Below are 17545 nucleotides of genomic sequence, written 5' to 3' on the forward strand. Positions count from 1 at the left end.
CTGTCGCTGGCGCAAGCCTTGGAGCACAAGCGCAAATACACCACCACGCACCCGCACACTCAAGCTTTAAACGTGCACATTGCCAAATTGATCAGCCTGGAGATGTTGCCGTACAGGCTTGTGGAAATGGAGGCTTTCAAAAACATGATGGCAGCGGCGGTCCCACGCTACTCGGTCCCCAGTCGCCACTATTTTTCCCGATGTGCCGTCCCAGCCCTACACCAGCATGTCTCCCGCAATATCAATTGTGCCCACACCAACGTGGTTACTGGGAAGGTCCACTTAACCACGGACACGTGGACAAGTACTGGCGGGCAGGGCCACTATCTCTCCCTGACGGCACATTGGGTGAATTTAGTGGAGGCTGGGACCGAGTCAGAGCCTGGGACCACACACGTCCTACCCACACCCAGAATTGCGGGTCCTTCCTCGGTACTGGTATCTGCGGCGGTCTATGCCACCTCCTCTAAACCCTCCCCTCCTCCTCCTACGCAACTCTACCTCTCAATTAAGAAATGTGAGCAGCACGTCGCCAGCTGTCAGTGTGGGCCGCAGCCAACATGTATTTCCTCTCACGTAACCTCAGCTATTCGGGGCACTGCAATGGGATTTCTTTATGTATCATCTGTGTGTTCCTGCTAGCCACCCATGCGGCGGGTGAACACAGACTTGCCATAGCGGAGTTGTACCTGTCTGTCCACGAAACACTGACAGACTTGGGTAGGGTGCAGAGTGCAGATAGTTTACCCCTTGCGTTGTCGATGAGGTATCTGACACCCAAACAGAATGAGTAGTCTGTAGACACATGGAGTCCCCATTGCTATGTCCCTCGCAGCGCCTTGGGCCACACAAGGTGTTTGCAGGGACAGAGCCTGACCCAGGGCCCGCTCACATACTTCCCACACCGAGTATTGCTGCATTGTGGAGACGTGTAGAAGTGCTGGGCTGGCAGCGGACTCCCCTTTATGCCCACGTTTGCAGCTCCTGACATAGGTGGCACAGGATTGGAATGACAATGGAACTTCAGTCTATTATCAATTCTCAACAGCCTTGAGGGGTATCGCCCCCCTCCCCCTCTTTCGAAGAGGGTCGCTGCCTGGCCCTGCCAACCCTCTGCAGTGTGTGCCTTCGGTTCCTCTTCATGGCAGAAGCACTTATAAATAGACATGAGGGTGGTGTGGCTATGAGGCCAGCGTGTGGCATAAGGGCAGCTGAAGGCTGCGCTGGGGCACTTGTGTGCGCTGTGGACGCAGGGTCGTGCAGGGGGGTTTGGCAGCATGTAACCCAGGAGAAGAGGCAGCGGTGTATCCCGCCGGCAGTGATTGTGCTTGGTTGGCGGTAGTGTGGTGCTTAGCTAAGGTGTGCCTTGCTAATGAGGGTTTGTCCAAAGTAAAAATTGTTGTGGAGGGGGGGGGGGGGGGGGCTCACGCTTGCCGCTATTGTGGCTTAATAGTGAGACCTGGGAACCTGAGATGCAGCCCTGCATGTTGCCCCTCGCCTGCCCTATCCGTTTTTGTGTTGTTTCTATCACTTTCGTAGGTTTTGCAGATTTGCGCAAATGAAAACCTTAGCGAGCATCAGTCATATACAAAAATGCTCGCGTCACCCATTGACTTCAATGAGGTTCGTTACTCGAAACGAATTCTCGAGCATCGCGGAAAGCTCGACTCGAGCAACGAGCACCCGAGCATTTTGGTGCTCGCTCATCTCTAATCACCATATTTATTGTTTTTTACAAGTACATTTTTTACTAAATACCTCCTCAAAAGCCCCAAAAGTGAGAACTTGCCCTAGATTGCCAGTTTCCCACCATTTTTTCCAATCATATTGTTCTATTACTACCATTAGATACACAACCACCTACACAAATTCACCAAGCTTTTTTACTGCATGATTAACAATTTCAGGACCGTAAAGCCTAATTCAAACAAGCAATTTTGTTAATCCAAGTCCTGCCTGAGTTTGTAACTGAGTGAACATGGACCCATCAGTTGCAACTCACAGAAGGCTGTCTGAATATGGTCTTACTTTAAAAAAACACATTCATGCAAAAAGCAAAACTCTCCCATATAAAGAGTGAGAAGGCAAATGAATGGGGAGACAAAAATTTGTGATGGTTGAATATTTTTGTTTTTTTAATTTATTTTTTTAACTTAAGGTACTGTTCTGCGCCATTAGCAATGGGGGTCAGGACGATGGCGGTGGCAAACGTATTGCTGCCCCCAAGCAGGCAGCAACCAACAGAATATTTGGCATAAGACTTCAAATTATTGCTACTCGTGCTCAAGTAGGGAATGATGGTAACTCCAGGAGTCGGGTTAACGGGTAAAACAATACAGCTCACGTTTATTCTTAATTTTCATTGACTTTAGGCAGCTGACAGGTAATAGATGTCCTTTCTGGAGTTTGAGGATTGGAGAAATATCTTCCTTCATTAAATAAATAATTTTCTTCAATATTCACAAGTCTTTCTCTATCTTTCTTCTAGAATCTTCTCTTGTATTAAACTTCATCTTTCCTTCTCACCACTGGCGTACCGTCAGTGGTCGCTGGGGTCGCGATGGTGACCTCGTCCCTGCACTGAGGGGACCCAGAGGCCTCCCATCTTCATACACAAACGCACATAGAGTGCATTACTGGCTGGTCTCACTGCCAGCCGCGTGATTGCTGTGGTGCGGATGACAGAGCGAGCTGGAGAGCTGCAGAGAAGAAGAGGAGGAGAGAGGGGGGAGGAAAGGAACAGGCAGGCCGACACACACATGGTACGGCACAGACTAGAGCACGCTGATGATGATGTCATCTGCTTGCACTCCTGCACAGTGTACAAGGTCTCATGCTCTGCTGGTCTCCTCACACAGAGAAGTGGTCAGCGCTATATATCTATCTGTCTGTCTGTCTCATATCTATCTAATATCTATCTATCATTTATATCATATCTGTCTATCTATCTATCTTATATCTATCTATCTATCTATCCATCTCATATCTATCTAACTTATATCTATCTCATATCTATCTAACTTATATCTAGCTCATATTTCTCTATCTCATGTCTATCTCAAATCTGTCTGTCTCATATCTATCTAATATCTATCTATCTATCTATCTATCTATCTCAGGTTTGAGTAACCTCTATTGAAATCAATGGGAGCATTGGACCGCGGTTAGTACGGCGCTTGGGACACCGCGCTAATACCGGTAAAATGTAGCGTGTGTGTGTGTGAGAGAGTGGCCTAAGGGGCCATTAACAAATTTTTACGTAGTGCAGGAAATGCATCATATTTGCAAAGATTGCACCAAGGGGCTAGATCATATATGGAAATTTGTTTTGCAGCTGTATGCAGCACGGTCTAAGTATGGGTACAGGAGTGAGGGTGTGGAGGCCCGGGGAGGGAGCAGAGCTAAACTTTTGCACCCGGGCAGCTGAGCCTTTAGGTATGCCCCTGCTTCTCACAGCACTATCTACTCCTCTATCTCTCTCCTGCTCTTACTTGATGTTCGCTTATTCTTCACTCTCTCCTCACTAATTGATTTTTTTACTGATGTACTTTCAATTGTCATCCCATGCGGGGCTTTTTATTTTTGGCAATCACAGGATTCCACTGTCTGCCAGCCAATCCCTAAGGTGTTGCCATACAACAGAATGGCCAATGGGGAGCTGGGTGACGAACAGCCAATGGGGGAATGGAGTGATTGTCATGCACATTGTAATTAACCCTTTCTTCTCTAACCAACAAAATACTATATCATTAATGCATAAAAACAGGTTTATATGAAATATTATGTAGTACCCACTCCGGGACACTACAGTACCTTTGCACAGGACATTTGTCGGGAATATAAGCACCCGACAGTTGTTCCAGCAGCTCTCGCTCCTGTGTTCAGTGAATAGAGGCAGAATGCATCTGAGATCTCTTCCAGTCAGCCGCCTCCATTCGCTGCAAAGAAGCAGTCATTTATAGATTGAACAACTCCTGTTTACAGTGAATGAGAAGTTAGTGACCTGAAATTAGGCGACTGGGGGCTACTGAGCTATTTGTCCCACAGTTCCCACTGAACGACTATTGCTGAAAATCACTGTTTCCAGTCATTATTCAGGCGATAATCGCCCCATGAAAGGTTCCTTTATTCTTCTAAAGGTAAAGTAAACTGTGATAAAATGATACCAGCCTTCATTTGTATGCAAATCCCATATAATAGTGATCATTATCTTACAATTACCACTGATCCACTGTACATACAGAAGAATACTAGGAGTACACAGGTCAGATTCTCACATTCGCATCCATTATCACATTATTTATCTCGTACTTTGAACACCATTAAAAAAAAAAACCCACACAAATACACAAAGCCAAGATTGCTGTTTTTGTCACCTCTCCTCCAAAAAATGACACAACTCCATCAACAAAAAATAATAAAGTTATGGGTCTAAAAATATGACAACACAGAGCAATTAGGTTTTATTTTTTTTAGGGGGGTTTCACACACAGCTCCATTCTTTTTTTAATTGGATGCAGGTTTTGTGGCACTTTTTCATTTTTTTTTTGCCAATGCCAGTAGTGGTTTCAGCAGTAAGGAGTATAAGTTTTTCCACTTTATTTACATTTATTTTAAATCTACTCCTGGTTCTGGCTAAAAAAAAAACAAAAGAAAACTGCCACACATACCGCAGTTTTAATTATATTTTAAAAAATGGTGTGTTAAACCATCCAAAGCCCGTGGTCACATGGGGCTGATTATCTGCAGATTTTCCACATGGAAAATCAGCAGCATTAAGAGCAACAGCAATGTGGATGATAATTTCAAAATCATGTCCAAATCCTGTGGAAAAAAATCTGCACTACATTAAGGCAGTATGTCAATTTTAGCGGATTTGGTGCAGAAAACTTGCAGATATCTGCCATAGGCCACCTGCTGACTGCCTGGTCGGATCCCGCTGCGACCCGACCCGAGCCCCTGCAGGGACCAGCATGACACTCACCTGCTCCTGCGGCTCCGGCTCTGTGATGTGCCACCTGCCGCCCAGCCGGCGCATGCGCAGAGCGGAGCCAGTGGTCGGGGAGTGACATTTCTGTGCGGGGCTCTGCGAGCCCCGAACAGAAATAGAGCATGCCGCGATTTGTTTTCCGTGTGAGATTTCGCGCAGACAAATCGCGGCCGCCTGCATAGGATTGCGTTTTCTGAGGGAAATCCCGCCGCGGAATTCCCGCCCGTCTGCAGGTGGCCATAGACTTAAATGGAGAAGCTATAATCCGCAGAAAATCTGCAACAGTAGCTGTGGATTTGCAAGGTAGATTTCCGAAATGGAAAATTCACAAGAAATTTATGACATAGCTCAAACAGATTTTATTCACAGAAGCGCTGCATATTTTCCTCAAGGTAAATCCACCACATGTGTACATACCAAGTAGTAAAACCTAACAATAACTGCATAAGGGCTTATTCACACGGGCATATATTGGCCAGGTTTTCACACCCAGCCAATTTACGCTACCCCTCTGATGCATTGGTTTACAATGCATCAGTACACAGGGACGTATTTTCCGCGATGTAAAAACAAAATCCAAAAAACAATCTGAGAACAGTTTGGGTTTTTTTCTGTTCCGCGGCACAAACAATTTTTAAAATAAATTTCTCAATACTTGTCCTGCAAAAAAAAAACCGTCTTCATATGGCTACTGTATATAGACAGAAAAATGAAGGCGAAGATCAAAAAGTGAAAAATAGCTGCAATGGAAAGGAATTAAATTTGTGAAAAGCTTCAAATGTAAACATTGTTACAGCACCATTGTTGAAAGTGGCTTGTCACCTACAAAAGGGTGGCGGCCTTTACTCTAGACCACAATCCTCACATTATATCATAAGAGAAAAATAATGTGGGCATCTAAAAAAAATTATGAAATATGAACGTTTTAACAGTAGCAACTATTTTGAATAACTAAAGAAACCATTTAAATGGTCATCACACTTTCAGACAATTTGTGTTCATATGATAGTCAATTTGATAACAAGCAAAAGTGCTTATTACTTTATTTACCTAAAATGACAGGTTTGTACTGAAAAACCACTCTAAAATGCTGGACAATAGGGATCTCACTTTTTTCTAATTTTCTGTCCAGTGCCTGTTGAGTGAAGCCCATCTTTAGTAACAAGACATCTAGACTGAACACAGTAAATGGGTAGATGTTGCCTTATAACACCCACAGAAGTATATGGAGAGAAAAAGTAAGGGGGAAGGAACTGCAGAGGGAAAGAGACTCACACAGACGTGCTGCTGGTGTAAGTGCTTTACTGTGTTACAGCTATCTGAATGACATCTAGACTGCTCACTGCAGCTGTACACTATCTTTGATGCTAATGTTAGTCATTTGTAAGGGTGCTACAGAGAGTTAGGAAGCAGAAGCTGTCTTCTCCATATACAGGGTATAGAAGCCATCACAGCTGCAGTCTTCACCCACCGTCTCAGAGACAACTAAACATTAGAGAGCCTGCAGTGGGAAAAGACAGGATAGGGAATAAATATGAGATTACTGGTGCCCCCACATCTACCAGTCACTAGAACAGGAATCCTGAGAACCCCCTCTTCCTATTCTTCCTCACTGCACAACTGTGGTGTTGAGTCATTGATACTGTTGCTCCATTCAATGTCAATGGGACCAACAGAAATAGCTGAACATTGTACCAGCTGTTTCAACCCTCTTAAAGATGAGTGAAACATCAGGGCACATATGTCACTAACACATCATTCAAACACCTTTTCCAGCACATCTCACAGATGCTACATTGGATTGAGATGTGCGGGACTTCTAGGCCAAGTCAATACCTTGAACTCTGCATGTTCTACAAACCTGAATAATTTTTGCAGGGTGCTTTATTTCTTAGTGGCATTGGCCTCTTTCAGTAGGATACCATTGTCATGGGATATATTTGGCCTCCAACTTACCATACTGCATTCTGATGCTACTGCTGCCCCATGTTAGTGATGCAGCACACATTGGGCCGTATAGATGATGTGAGAAAGAAAAGAGCGCATAGGACAGCCTTTGCTTCCCACTTGCCTCAATGAGCCTTTGGGTGCCCATGACCCTGTTAGCTTTTCACCAGCTGACCTCCCTTGGACCGACTTTAGTAACATAATTTGTAAGGCGGAAAAATAGACATGCTCATTCATTTCAGCCTATTAGCCTACATTGCTGATCCAGAAAAACACAAAAAAAACTCATGAGGTAGAAGCTAATTTTCCTCATTTTATGGAATGACAGTTGTGTAAACGACTGCAAAAGGGCTGACATCACCACTAAGGTTGTTAGCGCTCCTGCAGAGCGTTTAGACAAAGTTCACCACTAGATTGCAGCCTTCTAGTTCAGCGATTTACCTTCTATGTGAAGCATTGAGCAGGGACCATTTACACAGAACGAGGATCCAGCTATGGTTTTTATGTTGACTGAAAGTCAGCGATAATAAAGAGTGAACGAATAGTTAACATTTTTTTGCATCTACACTGGACTGACGTTTATTGCTCAAATTCGTATGTTTGAGTGAATTTTGAGCGATGATCGTCCCCTGTAAGGCCCCCTGTCCGCAGCCTTGACGGAATATCGCTAGCCGGGGCTAGAGGGGGGCGAGCTGACAGGTCTCTCCGGTGAGCCTATCTGACAGATAGACTCACCGCAGAGAATTGCAGCAAATCATGGCATGCCAAGATTTGAAACCCGCGATCGGAGAATGGCAGCTCAGCACCATAACAAGATTGTGACTGCAATATCTAAAAATCAGTTTGCTTTAAATGATTGAAACTGAAAAATGATTGCAGAAATTTACTAAGCCCAGCATTACCTGCGCCGGGCTTAGTACAATTTTCCTGGGCACAAGATGCTCTAAATACATGAAGAGGCACATGTCTCTTCATGTATTGATTGCATCCCATTGCTACGTGCACCTTCACAAAAACGGACGCCTGGTCCTGACCAGACATACATTTCTGGCATAATGTACTGCAGTTTCTGATGTTATTATACATAAATCTGTTGGACTTGGGCGGCCACGATCCTCTCCCATCAAAAAAGTGGCACAGGCAGAAGTAAGGTCGCAAAATTTTCCTGGAAGAGGAGGTTGTGCAAAAATTTGCAACTTTTGTCTGCCAGTATTCTGGCTGTAGCTTTTGGTTAATGTTTCCCCCTTGTGTTGTGTGATTTATTTGTAAGATAAGTGCTTTAACACCTGTCATTAAATAATTAAAGTTTTAAAGGAGTACTATGGTTTTAGCAAAATATATTCTTTGTATGATGAAAAATTGTACAATATTAAAAATATATTTTCTGCACTAACCCACTCATTGCTATCTCTGCTTGCAGCCATAAAATATATTTTTACAAATTATCAAATACTATGCAGTTAACTGACACTAGGTTGTGAAGTAGAGCAGTTTCTGTGGGTTTTAACATTAATATTTTAACATTTTATACGAGTTGTATGCAGACCTTGTGCAATGAGTATAACGCTGAATTTCATAGATTAGTCATTCATGTAGATCCAACGTTTGAATAAGCTTGTATTAAAGCTATGAAGGATATGAGATTTGCTTTAGTATTAATATACAACAAATTATTTATTCATAGCTTCTTTAAATGGTATTGTAACTGCCAGAGGTTATTGTAAACCATGGCAGAAGTTAATAGCCTGTGTGATTTGTGTGCTTATTACAGGCAGCATATATATGCAGATTGACATAATATGAAATACAGCCTTGTACTGTAGCTTGATTTTGTTGCTTTTCTTCAGTGATTATAAAACAAATTAAAATCAAGGAGCTTCTAGTTATCATGCAGTATATGTTTTTTTGTATGGCACGTTTTAGAAAATTCCAGTAATAACGCATAGACACAAACAACATAAAGCTTTGTGAGTATTTTATGAAAGGTCAAGGACATAACTTGTGTGGTTATGCTGCATGTAGGACCATTAGATAGTTTATGATAGTCTGGATTAATGAAGTCATAGCCTTAATGCCTATTTACACGCAAACATAATTGTTCAAAAGATAGGTTTTGAGCGATTTTTTTGATAAACTGCTAATGGACACTAATGTCCATTAGCAGCTTATCACTTCATTTACATGTAAATGTGCCTCCAGGAGCTGTATGCAGAGAACAGCAGGTGGTCTATTCTCTACATTCACCTTCATTGTTCTGCCAGGGGGTGCAGCAGCCTTTCTGCTGAATACAATGTAATCAGCAGCTCCCCTGGAGAATACAGCAAACACAGCATGCAATCTGTATTATCTTCTCTCTAGCTCAACAATGGATTTTATGCTCTCCTAAAAATCATCGTTTAGCCAAACAGCGAAAAATGGGAGCATTTACTTACAACGATTATTGCTCAAATGATGGCGTTTGAGGGATAATCATTGCGTGTAAATGGGCCTTTAGAACTTTCTTTCCTTGTCTGATATACAACCCCAATTCAAAAAACAGTTGAGATGTGTAAAATTTAAATAAATGTGAAGAAAAAAGGATGCAATGATTTGTAAATCTCTTAAACCATATTTTATTCACATTAGACCACAGAACACGTGTCAGAAAGTGAAAGGGAGACATTTTACTATTTCATTAAAAAAAATACTAATTTAGAAATTGATGCAAAGCATACCTCACAAGAGCTGTGACGGGGTTAGCAAAAGAATAAAAAACAGCTGGAGGTTAAATTTTCTACTAAGTTACATGACTGTGTATAAAAAGAGCATGTTAGGGAGGCAAAGTCTCTCAGCATCGAAGATCGTGAAAAGGTTCACCAATCTGTGAAAAACTGTAGAACAATTTCAGAAATATGTTCCTCAAAGTAAAATTGCAAAGACTTTGAATATCCCAGCATCTACAGTCCATAATATCATAAAAAAAGATTCTGAGAATCTGGAGAAATTCATGTGCACAAGGCCAACGATTAATATTAAATGTTCAAGATCTACAAGCTCTTAGGCGGCACTACATTAAAAACAGTCATGATTCTGTTATGCAAATGACTGCATGGGCTCAGGCATACTGAACCATGCAATGAATTATGTATCATACAATGAAGAAGGCATACATCAACACAATCCAGAAACACGGACATCTTCTCTGGGTCAGAGCTAATTCAAAATGGACTGAGGCAAAATGGAAAACTGTTCTGTGGTCAGATTAATCAAAATTTGAAATTCAGGGAAGGCGTTGTGTATTTCAGCAAGACAATACATAGTAACATAGTATGTAAGGCCGAAAAAAGACAAATGTCCATCCAGTTCAGCCTATTACCCCCCAAATGTTGATCCAGATGAAGGCAAAAAAACATGAGGTAGAAGCCAAGTTTCTCCATTCAAGGGAAAAAAATTCCTTCTTGACTCCAAGTCTATCAATCAGAATAATCCCTGGGTTAATACTGCATCCATCACAACAGCATGGCTTACCACAAGAAGATTCCGGGTGCTGAAGTGGTGTTTCTGCAGTCTAGACCTCTCACCAATAGAAAGCACTTGGAGCATTGTGAAACAAAAAATCCAACAAAGACGACTTAGGACTGTTGAGCAGCTAGAATTTTCCATCATACAAGAATGGGACAACATTCTTCTCCTGAAACTTCAGCAATTGGTTTCCTCATTTCCCAGACGTTTACAGACTGTTGAAAAAAGAAGAGGGAATGATACAGAATGTTAAAGACATGGCCCTGTCCAGACTTTTTTGAGATGTGTTGCTGCCATTAATTTCCAAAATGAGTTATTATTTTTAAATGAAATTGTAAAATGTGTGACTTTCAACTTTGGATACATTTAACCCTTTACATGTTGTGATCAATAGCAACTGTGACAAGTAAGCACTTGACAGGGGGAAGGGACTCTCTCTGTCACTTACTGGTAACTCGTGATGTAATCATGAGATGCGGATGGGTTCCCATAGCAGTAGGGCTCTCTCACACACTAAGTTTTTTTACCACATATTACACACATGAGTTATGTGCGCATGCAATGTCTTTTAAGGTTCTATTAAAAACATTGGACGAGACATTCCAAGGGAATGCTGAGATAGAACATGCTGTGATTTTAAAAAAATCACTTATGTATAAGTTCATTCAAAACAATGGAGTTTATGTTTATGTGACTCACATGAGATTCTCTCCCATTTGAATAAGGCCTCATGTCTACGGGGAAAATCAGGCCCGCTACGGATTCTCCATGGAGAATCCGGAGCGGGTCCCTCCTGCCCCGCGGACATGAGGGCTGAAAATAAGAATAAATCAGAATAAACTTACCTCCCGCCCGCTCCGGATCCTTCCTTCGCTGCGGCGTCATCTTCTCTGCGTCGCGGCCGGATCTTCTTTCTTCGGCCCGGCGGAAGCACAGGATGACGTCGGTGACGTGCCCCACGCATGCGCCGTCCCGAAGAAAAAAGATCCGGCCGCGACGGAGAGAAGATGGCGCCGCGGCGAAGAGAAGAACCGGAGCGGGTGAGTAAATTCCGATTTTTGTCTCCCACGGATCCGGACGGCTTCCATAGGCTTCAATAGAAGCCCGCCGGAGCCGTCCCCACGTGAGACCCGCACGAAAATGGAGCATGGTCCAGATTTTTTCATGCTCCATTTTTTTTTAAAATCACTTTTATTGACCATCCGCAGGTATTTATCTACCCGCGGGTGGTCAATGCATCCCTATGGGATGCGGATCCGCGGGCAGGAGAAGAGTTAAAATCCGCTACAGATTTTAATTCTTCTTTTGCCCGTGGACATGAGGGCTAAGCCTTTAGGAAAGGGAGGCTTATGAACATCTAGGAAACGAAGAGCATTTTGCAATCTTCAAAAGGAAAAAAATAGACTACTATGTAACTGAAATTACTTAATGACATGATGCAGAAAATTGTAATATAGAATTATTTTCAAACAAATGATCAATTTTTTCCATGCTGAAGATTTCCAATTCAAAGTCTGTGAAGATGGAGGATAAAAAAACAAGGGAGGGACCGAGATCAGAACCAGAGATGCCGATGATGAAACAATGCTGCCAGACATGGGCTGAAATTTGCAAGCTTGGTAATGAGGGTGGCTTCATATGAGCGGGTTTTTGTGCATGCATACGAGCGCACAAAAACACGCTTCTATTAGAACCAATGCATTCCCTATGCTGTGTGCACATGTCCGTACTTTGCAGGTGCGTGCCTGTAAAGATAGGACATGCGTGCACCATAGGGAATGCACGCATTGTCTTCAATGGAGCCGCTGCTGCTGCCGGCGGCTCCATTGAAGACAATGATCTGCTGGCACCCCTGAATTGTTTTTCAGGGAGGAGCTTTAAATATAAGTTCTTCCCTGAAAAACAAGAATTTTAGTGTAAAAAAAAAAAGAAACTACTTACCTGTCCGCTACTGCCGTGTCCACTCGGTGATGAAGAACACATCTGCCAATGTTTCCTTCATCCCCGTGAGGAAAAAGAATTCCCAGCTGCACCTGCCACATCTGTGACAGATGCAGCAAAGAAATTCTTCATCCCTGCGGATAAAGCCTGAGATTGGCTGATGTGCTCAGCCAATTAGAAGCAGCTGTCTGTGATTGCCTGAGGTGCTCAGCCAATCACAGGCAGCTCTCGCTGAATGACTGACAGGCTGAAGAAACTGTATTGGAGAGCCAGGGACAGCGCTGAGAGGACACGGCTATGCCCCGGCAGCTTAAGGAAGGTGAGTACGTGATGTTTATTATTTTTTAACCACTTTCCCTTGTTTTTCAGGGAAGGGCTTATATTTAAAGCCATTCTCTGAAAAACAATTACAGGATGCAGCTGGGTAGGGAATTCTTTATTCCCTGCGGGGATTTAGAATTTCTTTGCTGCATCTGTCACAGATGTTGCAGGTGCAGCAGGGAATTCTTTTTCCTCGTGAGGATGAAGGAAACATCTGCCGCATGCAGCAGATGTGTTCTTCCTTCCCGCGGGGACACGGCAGCGGCGGACAGGTTTTTTTTTCTTATACTAAAATTCTTGTTTTTTAGGGAAGAGCTTATATTTAAAGCTCTTCTCTGGAAAACAATTACGAGGTGTCGGCAGACCATTGCCTTCAATGGAGCCTCCGGCAGCAGCCGCGGCTCTATTGAAGGCAATGCACGGACCTTCATACACGCGTGTGTTTGTGCGTACAGGGGTGCGCACCAATCTACGTACATAAACACTCTCGTGTGAAGCCACCCTGAGTTAGATAGTAAAGTGGAAATGTTACCTTTTATTTAACTCCTTCAATATCAGATATTTTGAATTTTTTTTGTCCATGCTGTTCAAGACCCATAACGCTTTTATTTTTCTATTGACATAATTGTGTGAGTTGTTTTTGAGGGACAAGTTGTATTTATTTAATGGCACAATCTAAATGTACCATATAATGTGTTGAAAAAGCTTTTAAAATTTTGAAAAAGAAATGAAATTGTGGCAATTTTTGGCTAGAGGGGTTTAGTTTGTATGTCTTTCAAGGCACAGTAAAAAGGACAAACTTTGTTCTGTGTGTCTATACAATATTGAATTTAAATAGTTATGTCTTAAGGCTCCTTCACACAGGCATATTTTTCACACAGTATATTGTAAGCCAAAAACAGGACTGGATCCCCCCAAAATAGGAAGAAATGCAAATCTTTCCATTATACTTTTTCTCTGTGTGTTTAAATTCCGGTTTTGGCTCACAAAATACAGATAAAAAATACGCCCGTGTGAAAGACCCCTTGCTTTCCATTGCCATATTCAGAGACACACAAGAGACTGGGCTTTGCTAACGCTCACTTTTTTCACTGTTTAAAAAAAGGTTTTTTTAGTCCCCATAGAGGAATTGAAATTGTGATCACTTCATTGTTTGTACTATATACTGTAATACTGCAGTATTGCAGTATATTATGATCTTCAGTGTCGCCTATTATGCTCTGCCACAGGAAGGGCTGAATAGGCGTTCATGCAGGACAGCCCTGAGAGTCTTAAATACGCTTTGGGTTGCAATGCCACCCCATTGGCACATCACAATTGTGTCCTAGGGGGGCGATGGGGCATCAGCCTTTGGCTTACTGTTTAAATAATAAGTCAGCTTTTTCTATAGAAGCTAGATAGTTAAATGCTGTGGTTGACTCCAGTTGTGGCAGTTGCTGTCAGCTGTTAAAAATAGTTGATAGTTGCCAGGTATGCAGTGGACTCAGCTCCTGAGCCCTATCCATACAGACTTCATGGACACCTGATGTATATTTATGTGATGCGGTTGTGAAGGGGTTAAAGATCAGAAATCAATGTGCTAAATATTAAAGACATTTGAAAAGCTCAGATACTTTTTTGACAGCACTAGAAAAAAAAAGACAATGAAAGGTCTCTTTATAAAATAATACATTTCCTAGCAGGAACAATGCACTTTTGAATTGCGAATCTTCCAAAATAACAAAAACTGTTTTGATGGTATGACAGCCTTCTTTTTTAAATGTTTGTCACCCAGTCCTCTCAAATACTAATGCGCAAATACTGTGTGTTGTAGATGAAAATTATAGTGGAGGTGACACTTTCATTCCCACAGTGGATGGCATTCAACAAAATCTGATTCATGCTTGTAAGAACTAACAGAAGTGTCATCACTATGACAAATGACCTCATCTAATTACCAGATTGCTGTTCAAATAGCTTTTTCGTAAATTCATCTATTTATCTCCACAAGGATAAGTCTGTATTCTCAATAGAACAGAATATCATAAAGGTCATACACTATGTCTCTTGTGTAAATTAAAACGTGTGCTGAGTGATCATGAATAGGTTGGGAGAGAGCTGTCACTTTCTTCTTCTCTGCAGAAACAGGATCACAGATTGCAGCTTTCCTGAATTGTGAAAATTGACTTCAGTAAGAAGAAAGCCTTTCAAACTTAGAAATTCCATGTATAGTTGCTTAAAAAGGACTAAATCACCAAATTTCTTTGTAATAATTACAATAGATACAATACAATAATGAAACATTTTTCTAAACCTATTTTTAGTTTCTAATGGTAGAATTTTTTAAAATTCTGTTCTATACACATAACTATGGGGGCTGGCATCTGTGCTACATTTACCAGCATTAAGAATATTTAGAAGATATGCTTTATGTCAGTCTCATGGGCTATTCATACCTATGCAGAAGGGGAGGGGGAGTATGTAATCACAGCTAATCATCTATTGTGAATGGTGGATCCTGTGTTATGTCCATATAGATGGTAACTTTTAGTGTAATCTGCTGCAAAGCTGACTCTACATATTACGAAGTCGCAAGGCAGGCTCTGCAATCAGTGTCAAAAATACAGGATTTTAGCATTTTTCAAAAAATATAGATTACGACTAGAGATGAGCGAGCATACTCGTCCGAGCTTGATGCTCGTTCGAGTATTAGGGTGCTCGAGATGCTCGTTACTCGAGACGAGCACCACGCACTGACCATTGAATTCAATGGAGCCGGCAATACAGCTGGCTCCATTGAAAGCAATGGGCTGCCGGCTAGCGCGGGGTGAATTTTCGGGAAGGGCTTAAAAATATAAGCCCTTACCTGAAAATCATCCTAAAATGTGTGAAAATTAAAAAAATATATACTCACCTTGTCCCAGCAGAACGATGTTAGCCCATTGAATTCAATGGAGCCAGCAATACAGCCGGCTCCATTGAAAGCAATGGGCTGCCGGCGATCGCACAATGAATTTTCGGGAAGGGCTTAAATATATAAGCCCTTCCCTGCAATTCATCCAGAAATGTGTAAAAATAAAAAAAATATATATACTCTCCTGGTCCTGGCAGACGGAGTTCAGCTGCGGCCAGCTGGCAGTTCTCCTGAACTGCTCTCTGTAGTATTCAGCAGCCGGGGATTTAAAATCCCCGCCTGCTGAATGAGCTGCCTCTGATTGGTCACAGCCTGACCAATCAGAGGCAGATCTCACTCACACCCATTCATGAATTCATGAATGGGTGAGTGAATGCTGCCTCTGATTGGCTCAGCGCAGCTCTCAGCTGAATAACAGAAGTTCAGCACCACAGTGCAGGGGACAGCAAGAGAAGACGCAGCTGTGCCCCGGCAGCTGAAGGGAGGTGAGTATCTATTTTTTTTGTGTTTTAAATCACGTTTAATTCATTTCCAGGGAATGGCTTATATGTAAAGCCCTTCCCTGAAAACTAATTCAGGTGTGCCAGCGGACCATTGTCTGCAATGGAGTCGCTGGCAGCAGCAGCGGCTCCATTGAAGAGAATGCCTGCATTTTTATTCTTTTTTACACTAAAATCTTTCTTTTTCAGGTAAGGGCTTATATTTTTAAGTCCTTCCCGAAAATTCATCCCGCACTCGCCGGCAGCCCATTGCTTTCAATGGAGCTGGCTGTATTGCCGGCTCCATTGAATTCAATGGGCTAACATCGTTCTTTTCTGCCACAGCTGTTACAGCTGTCGCAGAGGAGAACGATCTTAATGCTGGCATAATTTTTTTTTTATTTTTACACATTTTAGGATGATTTTCAGGTAAGGGCTTATATTTTTAAGCCCTTCCCGAAAATTCATCCCGCGCTCGCTGGCAGCCCATTGCTTTCAATGGAGCCAGCTGTATTGCCGCCTCCATTGAATTCAATGGGCTAACATCGTTCTTCTCTGCCACAGCTGTTACAGCTGTGGCAGAGGAGAACGATCGTTATGCTGACAGTGGGAGGGGGGGGGGGTCTCACTCTTGCCACTATTGTGGCTTAATAGTGAGACCTCGGAGCCCAAAATGCAGCCCTGCATGTTGCTCCTCGCCTGCCCTATCCATTTCTGTGTTTTTTACATGACTTTGGTGATTTGCTAAGATTTTCACAAATGAAAACCTTAGCGGAGCACCAGTCATATACAAAAATGCTCGAGTCGCCCATTGACTTCAATGGGGTTCGTTACTCGAAACGAACTCTCGAGTATCACTGAAAGTTCGACTCGAGTAACGAGCACTCGAGCATTTTGGTGCTCGCTCATCTTTAATTACGACTGAAAAAAAATCACCACAAAAAATGTTTTTATATAATAGGCCATTTTCTGATGATACGCTCCCTTAAGGCCTCCTTCACACGGGCGACAGTGACATCGCTGTGAAAAAAAATCATGGTGATATTGCAGCTGTGTTCCCGCAATTTGTGTGCGATATTGCTGTGTTTTCTCGTGGCAGTATTGCGATTTAGTTGCGCTACAAAGTTGTGCGACTTTGTAGCGCTCTTTTGCCAGGATTTTTTGGGGGGCTCAGCCAATCAATGGAGCACTTGATTAACCAATCTCAGCCATTAAATGCAATGGCTGTGATTAGTTCATCAAGCGCTGCACTGATTGCCTGAGCCGCGGCACTCGAGAACCAATCAGACCCAGCGCTTTTTGGAGGCAGGATTTATGAATCCCTGGACCAAGTAACGGCATCTGAATACTGCAGACAAATGTGCCGCAGCTTCGGGAGGAGACGTACGGCAGAGCTGTCAGCGCTTGTTAGGTAATGTATTGATATTTTATTTTTTTAAATGCAGCTAGGGCTCATTTTAGGGACAAACAGTG

Source organism: Eleutherodactylus coqui, chromosome 1, assembly GCF_035609145.1.
Source record: "Eleutherodactylus coqui strain aEleCoq1 chromosome 1, aEleCoq1.hap1, whole genome shotgun sequence".
Lineage (NCBI taxonomy): Eukaryota > Metazoa > Chordata > Amphibia > Anura > Eleutherodactylidae > Eleutherodactylus > Eleutherodactylus coqui.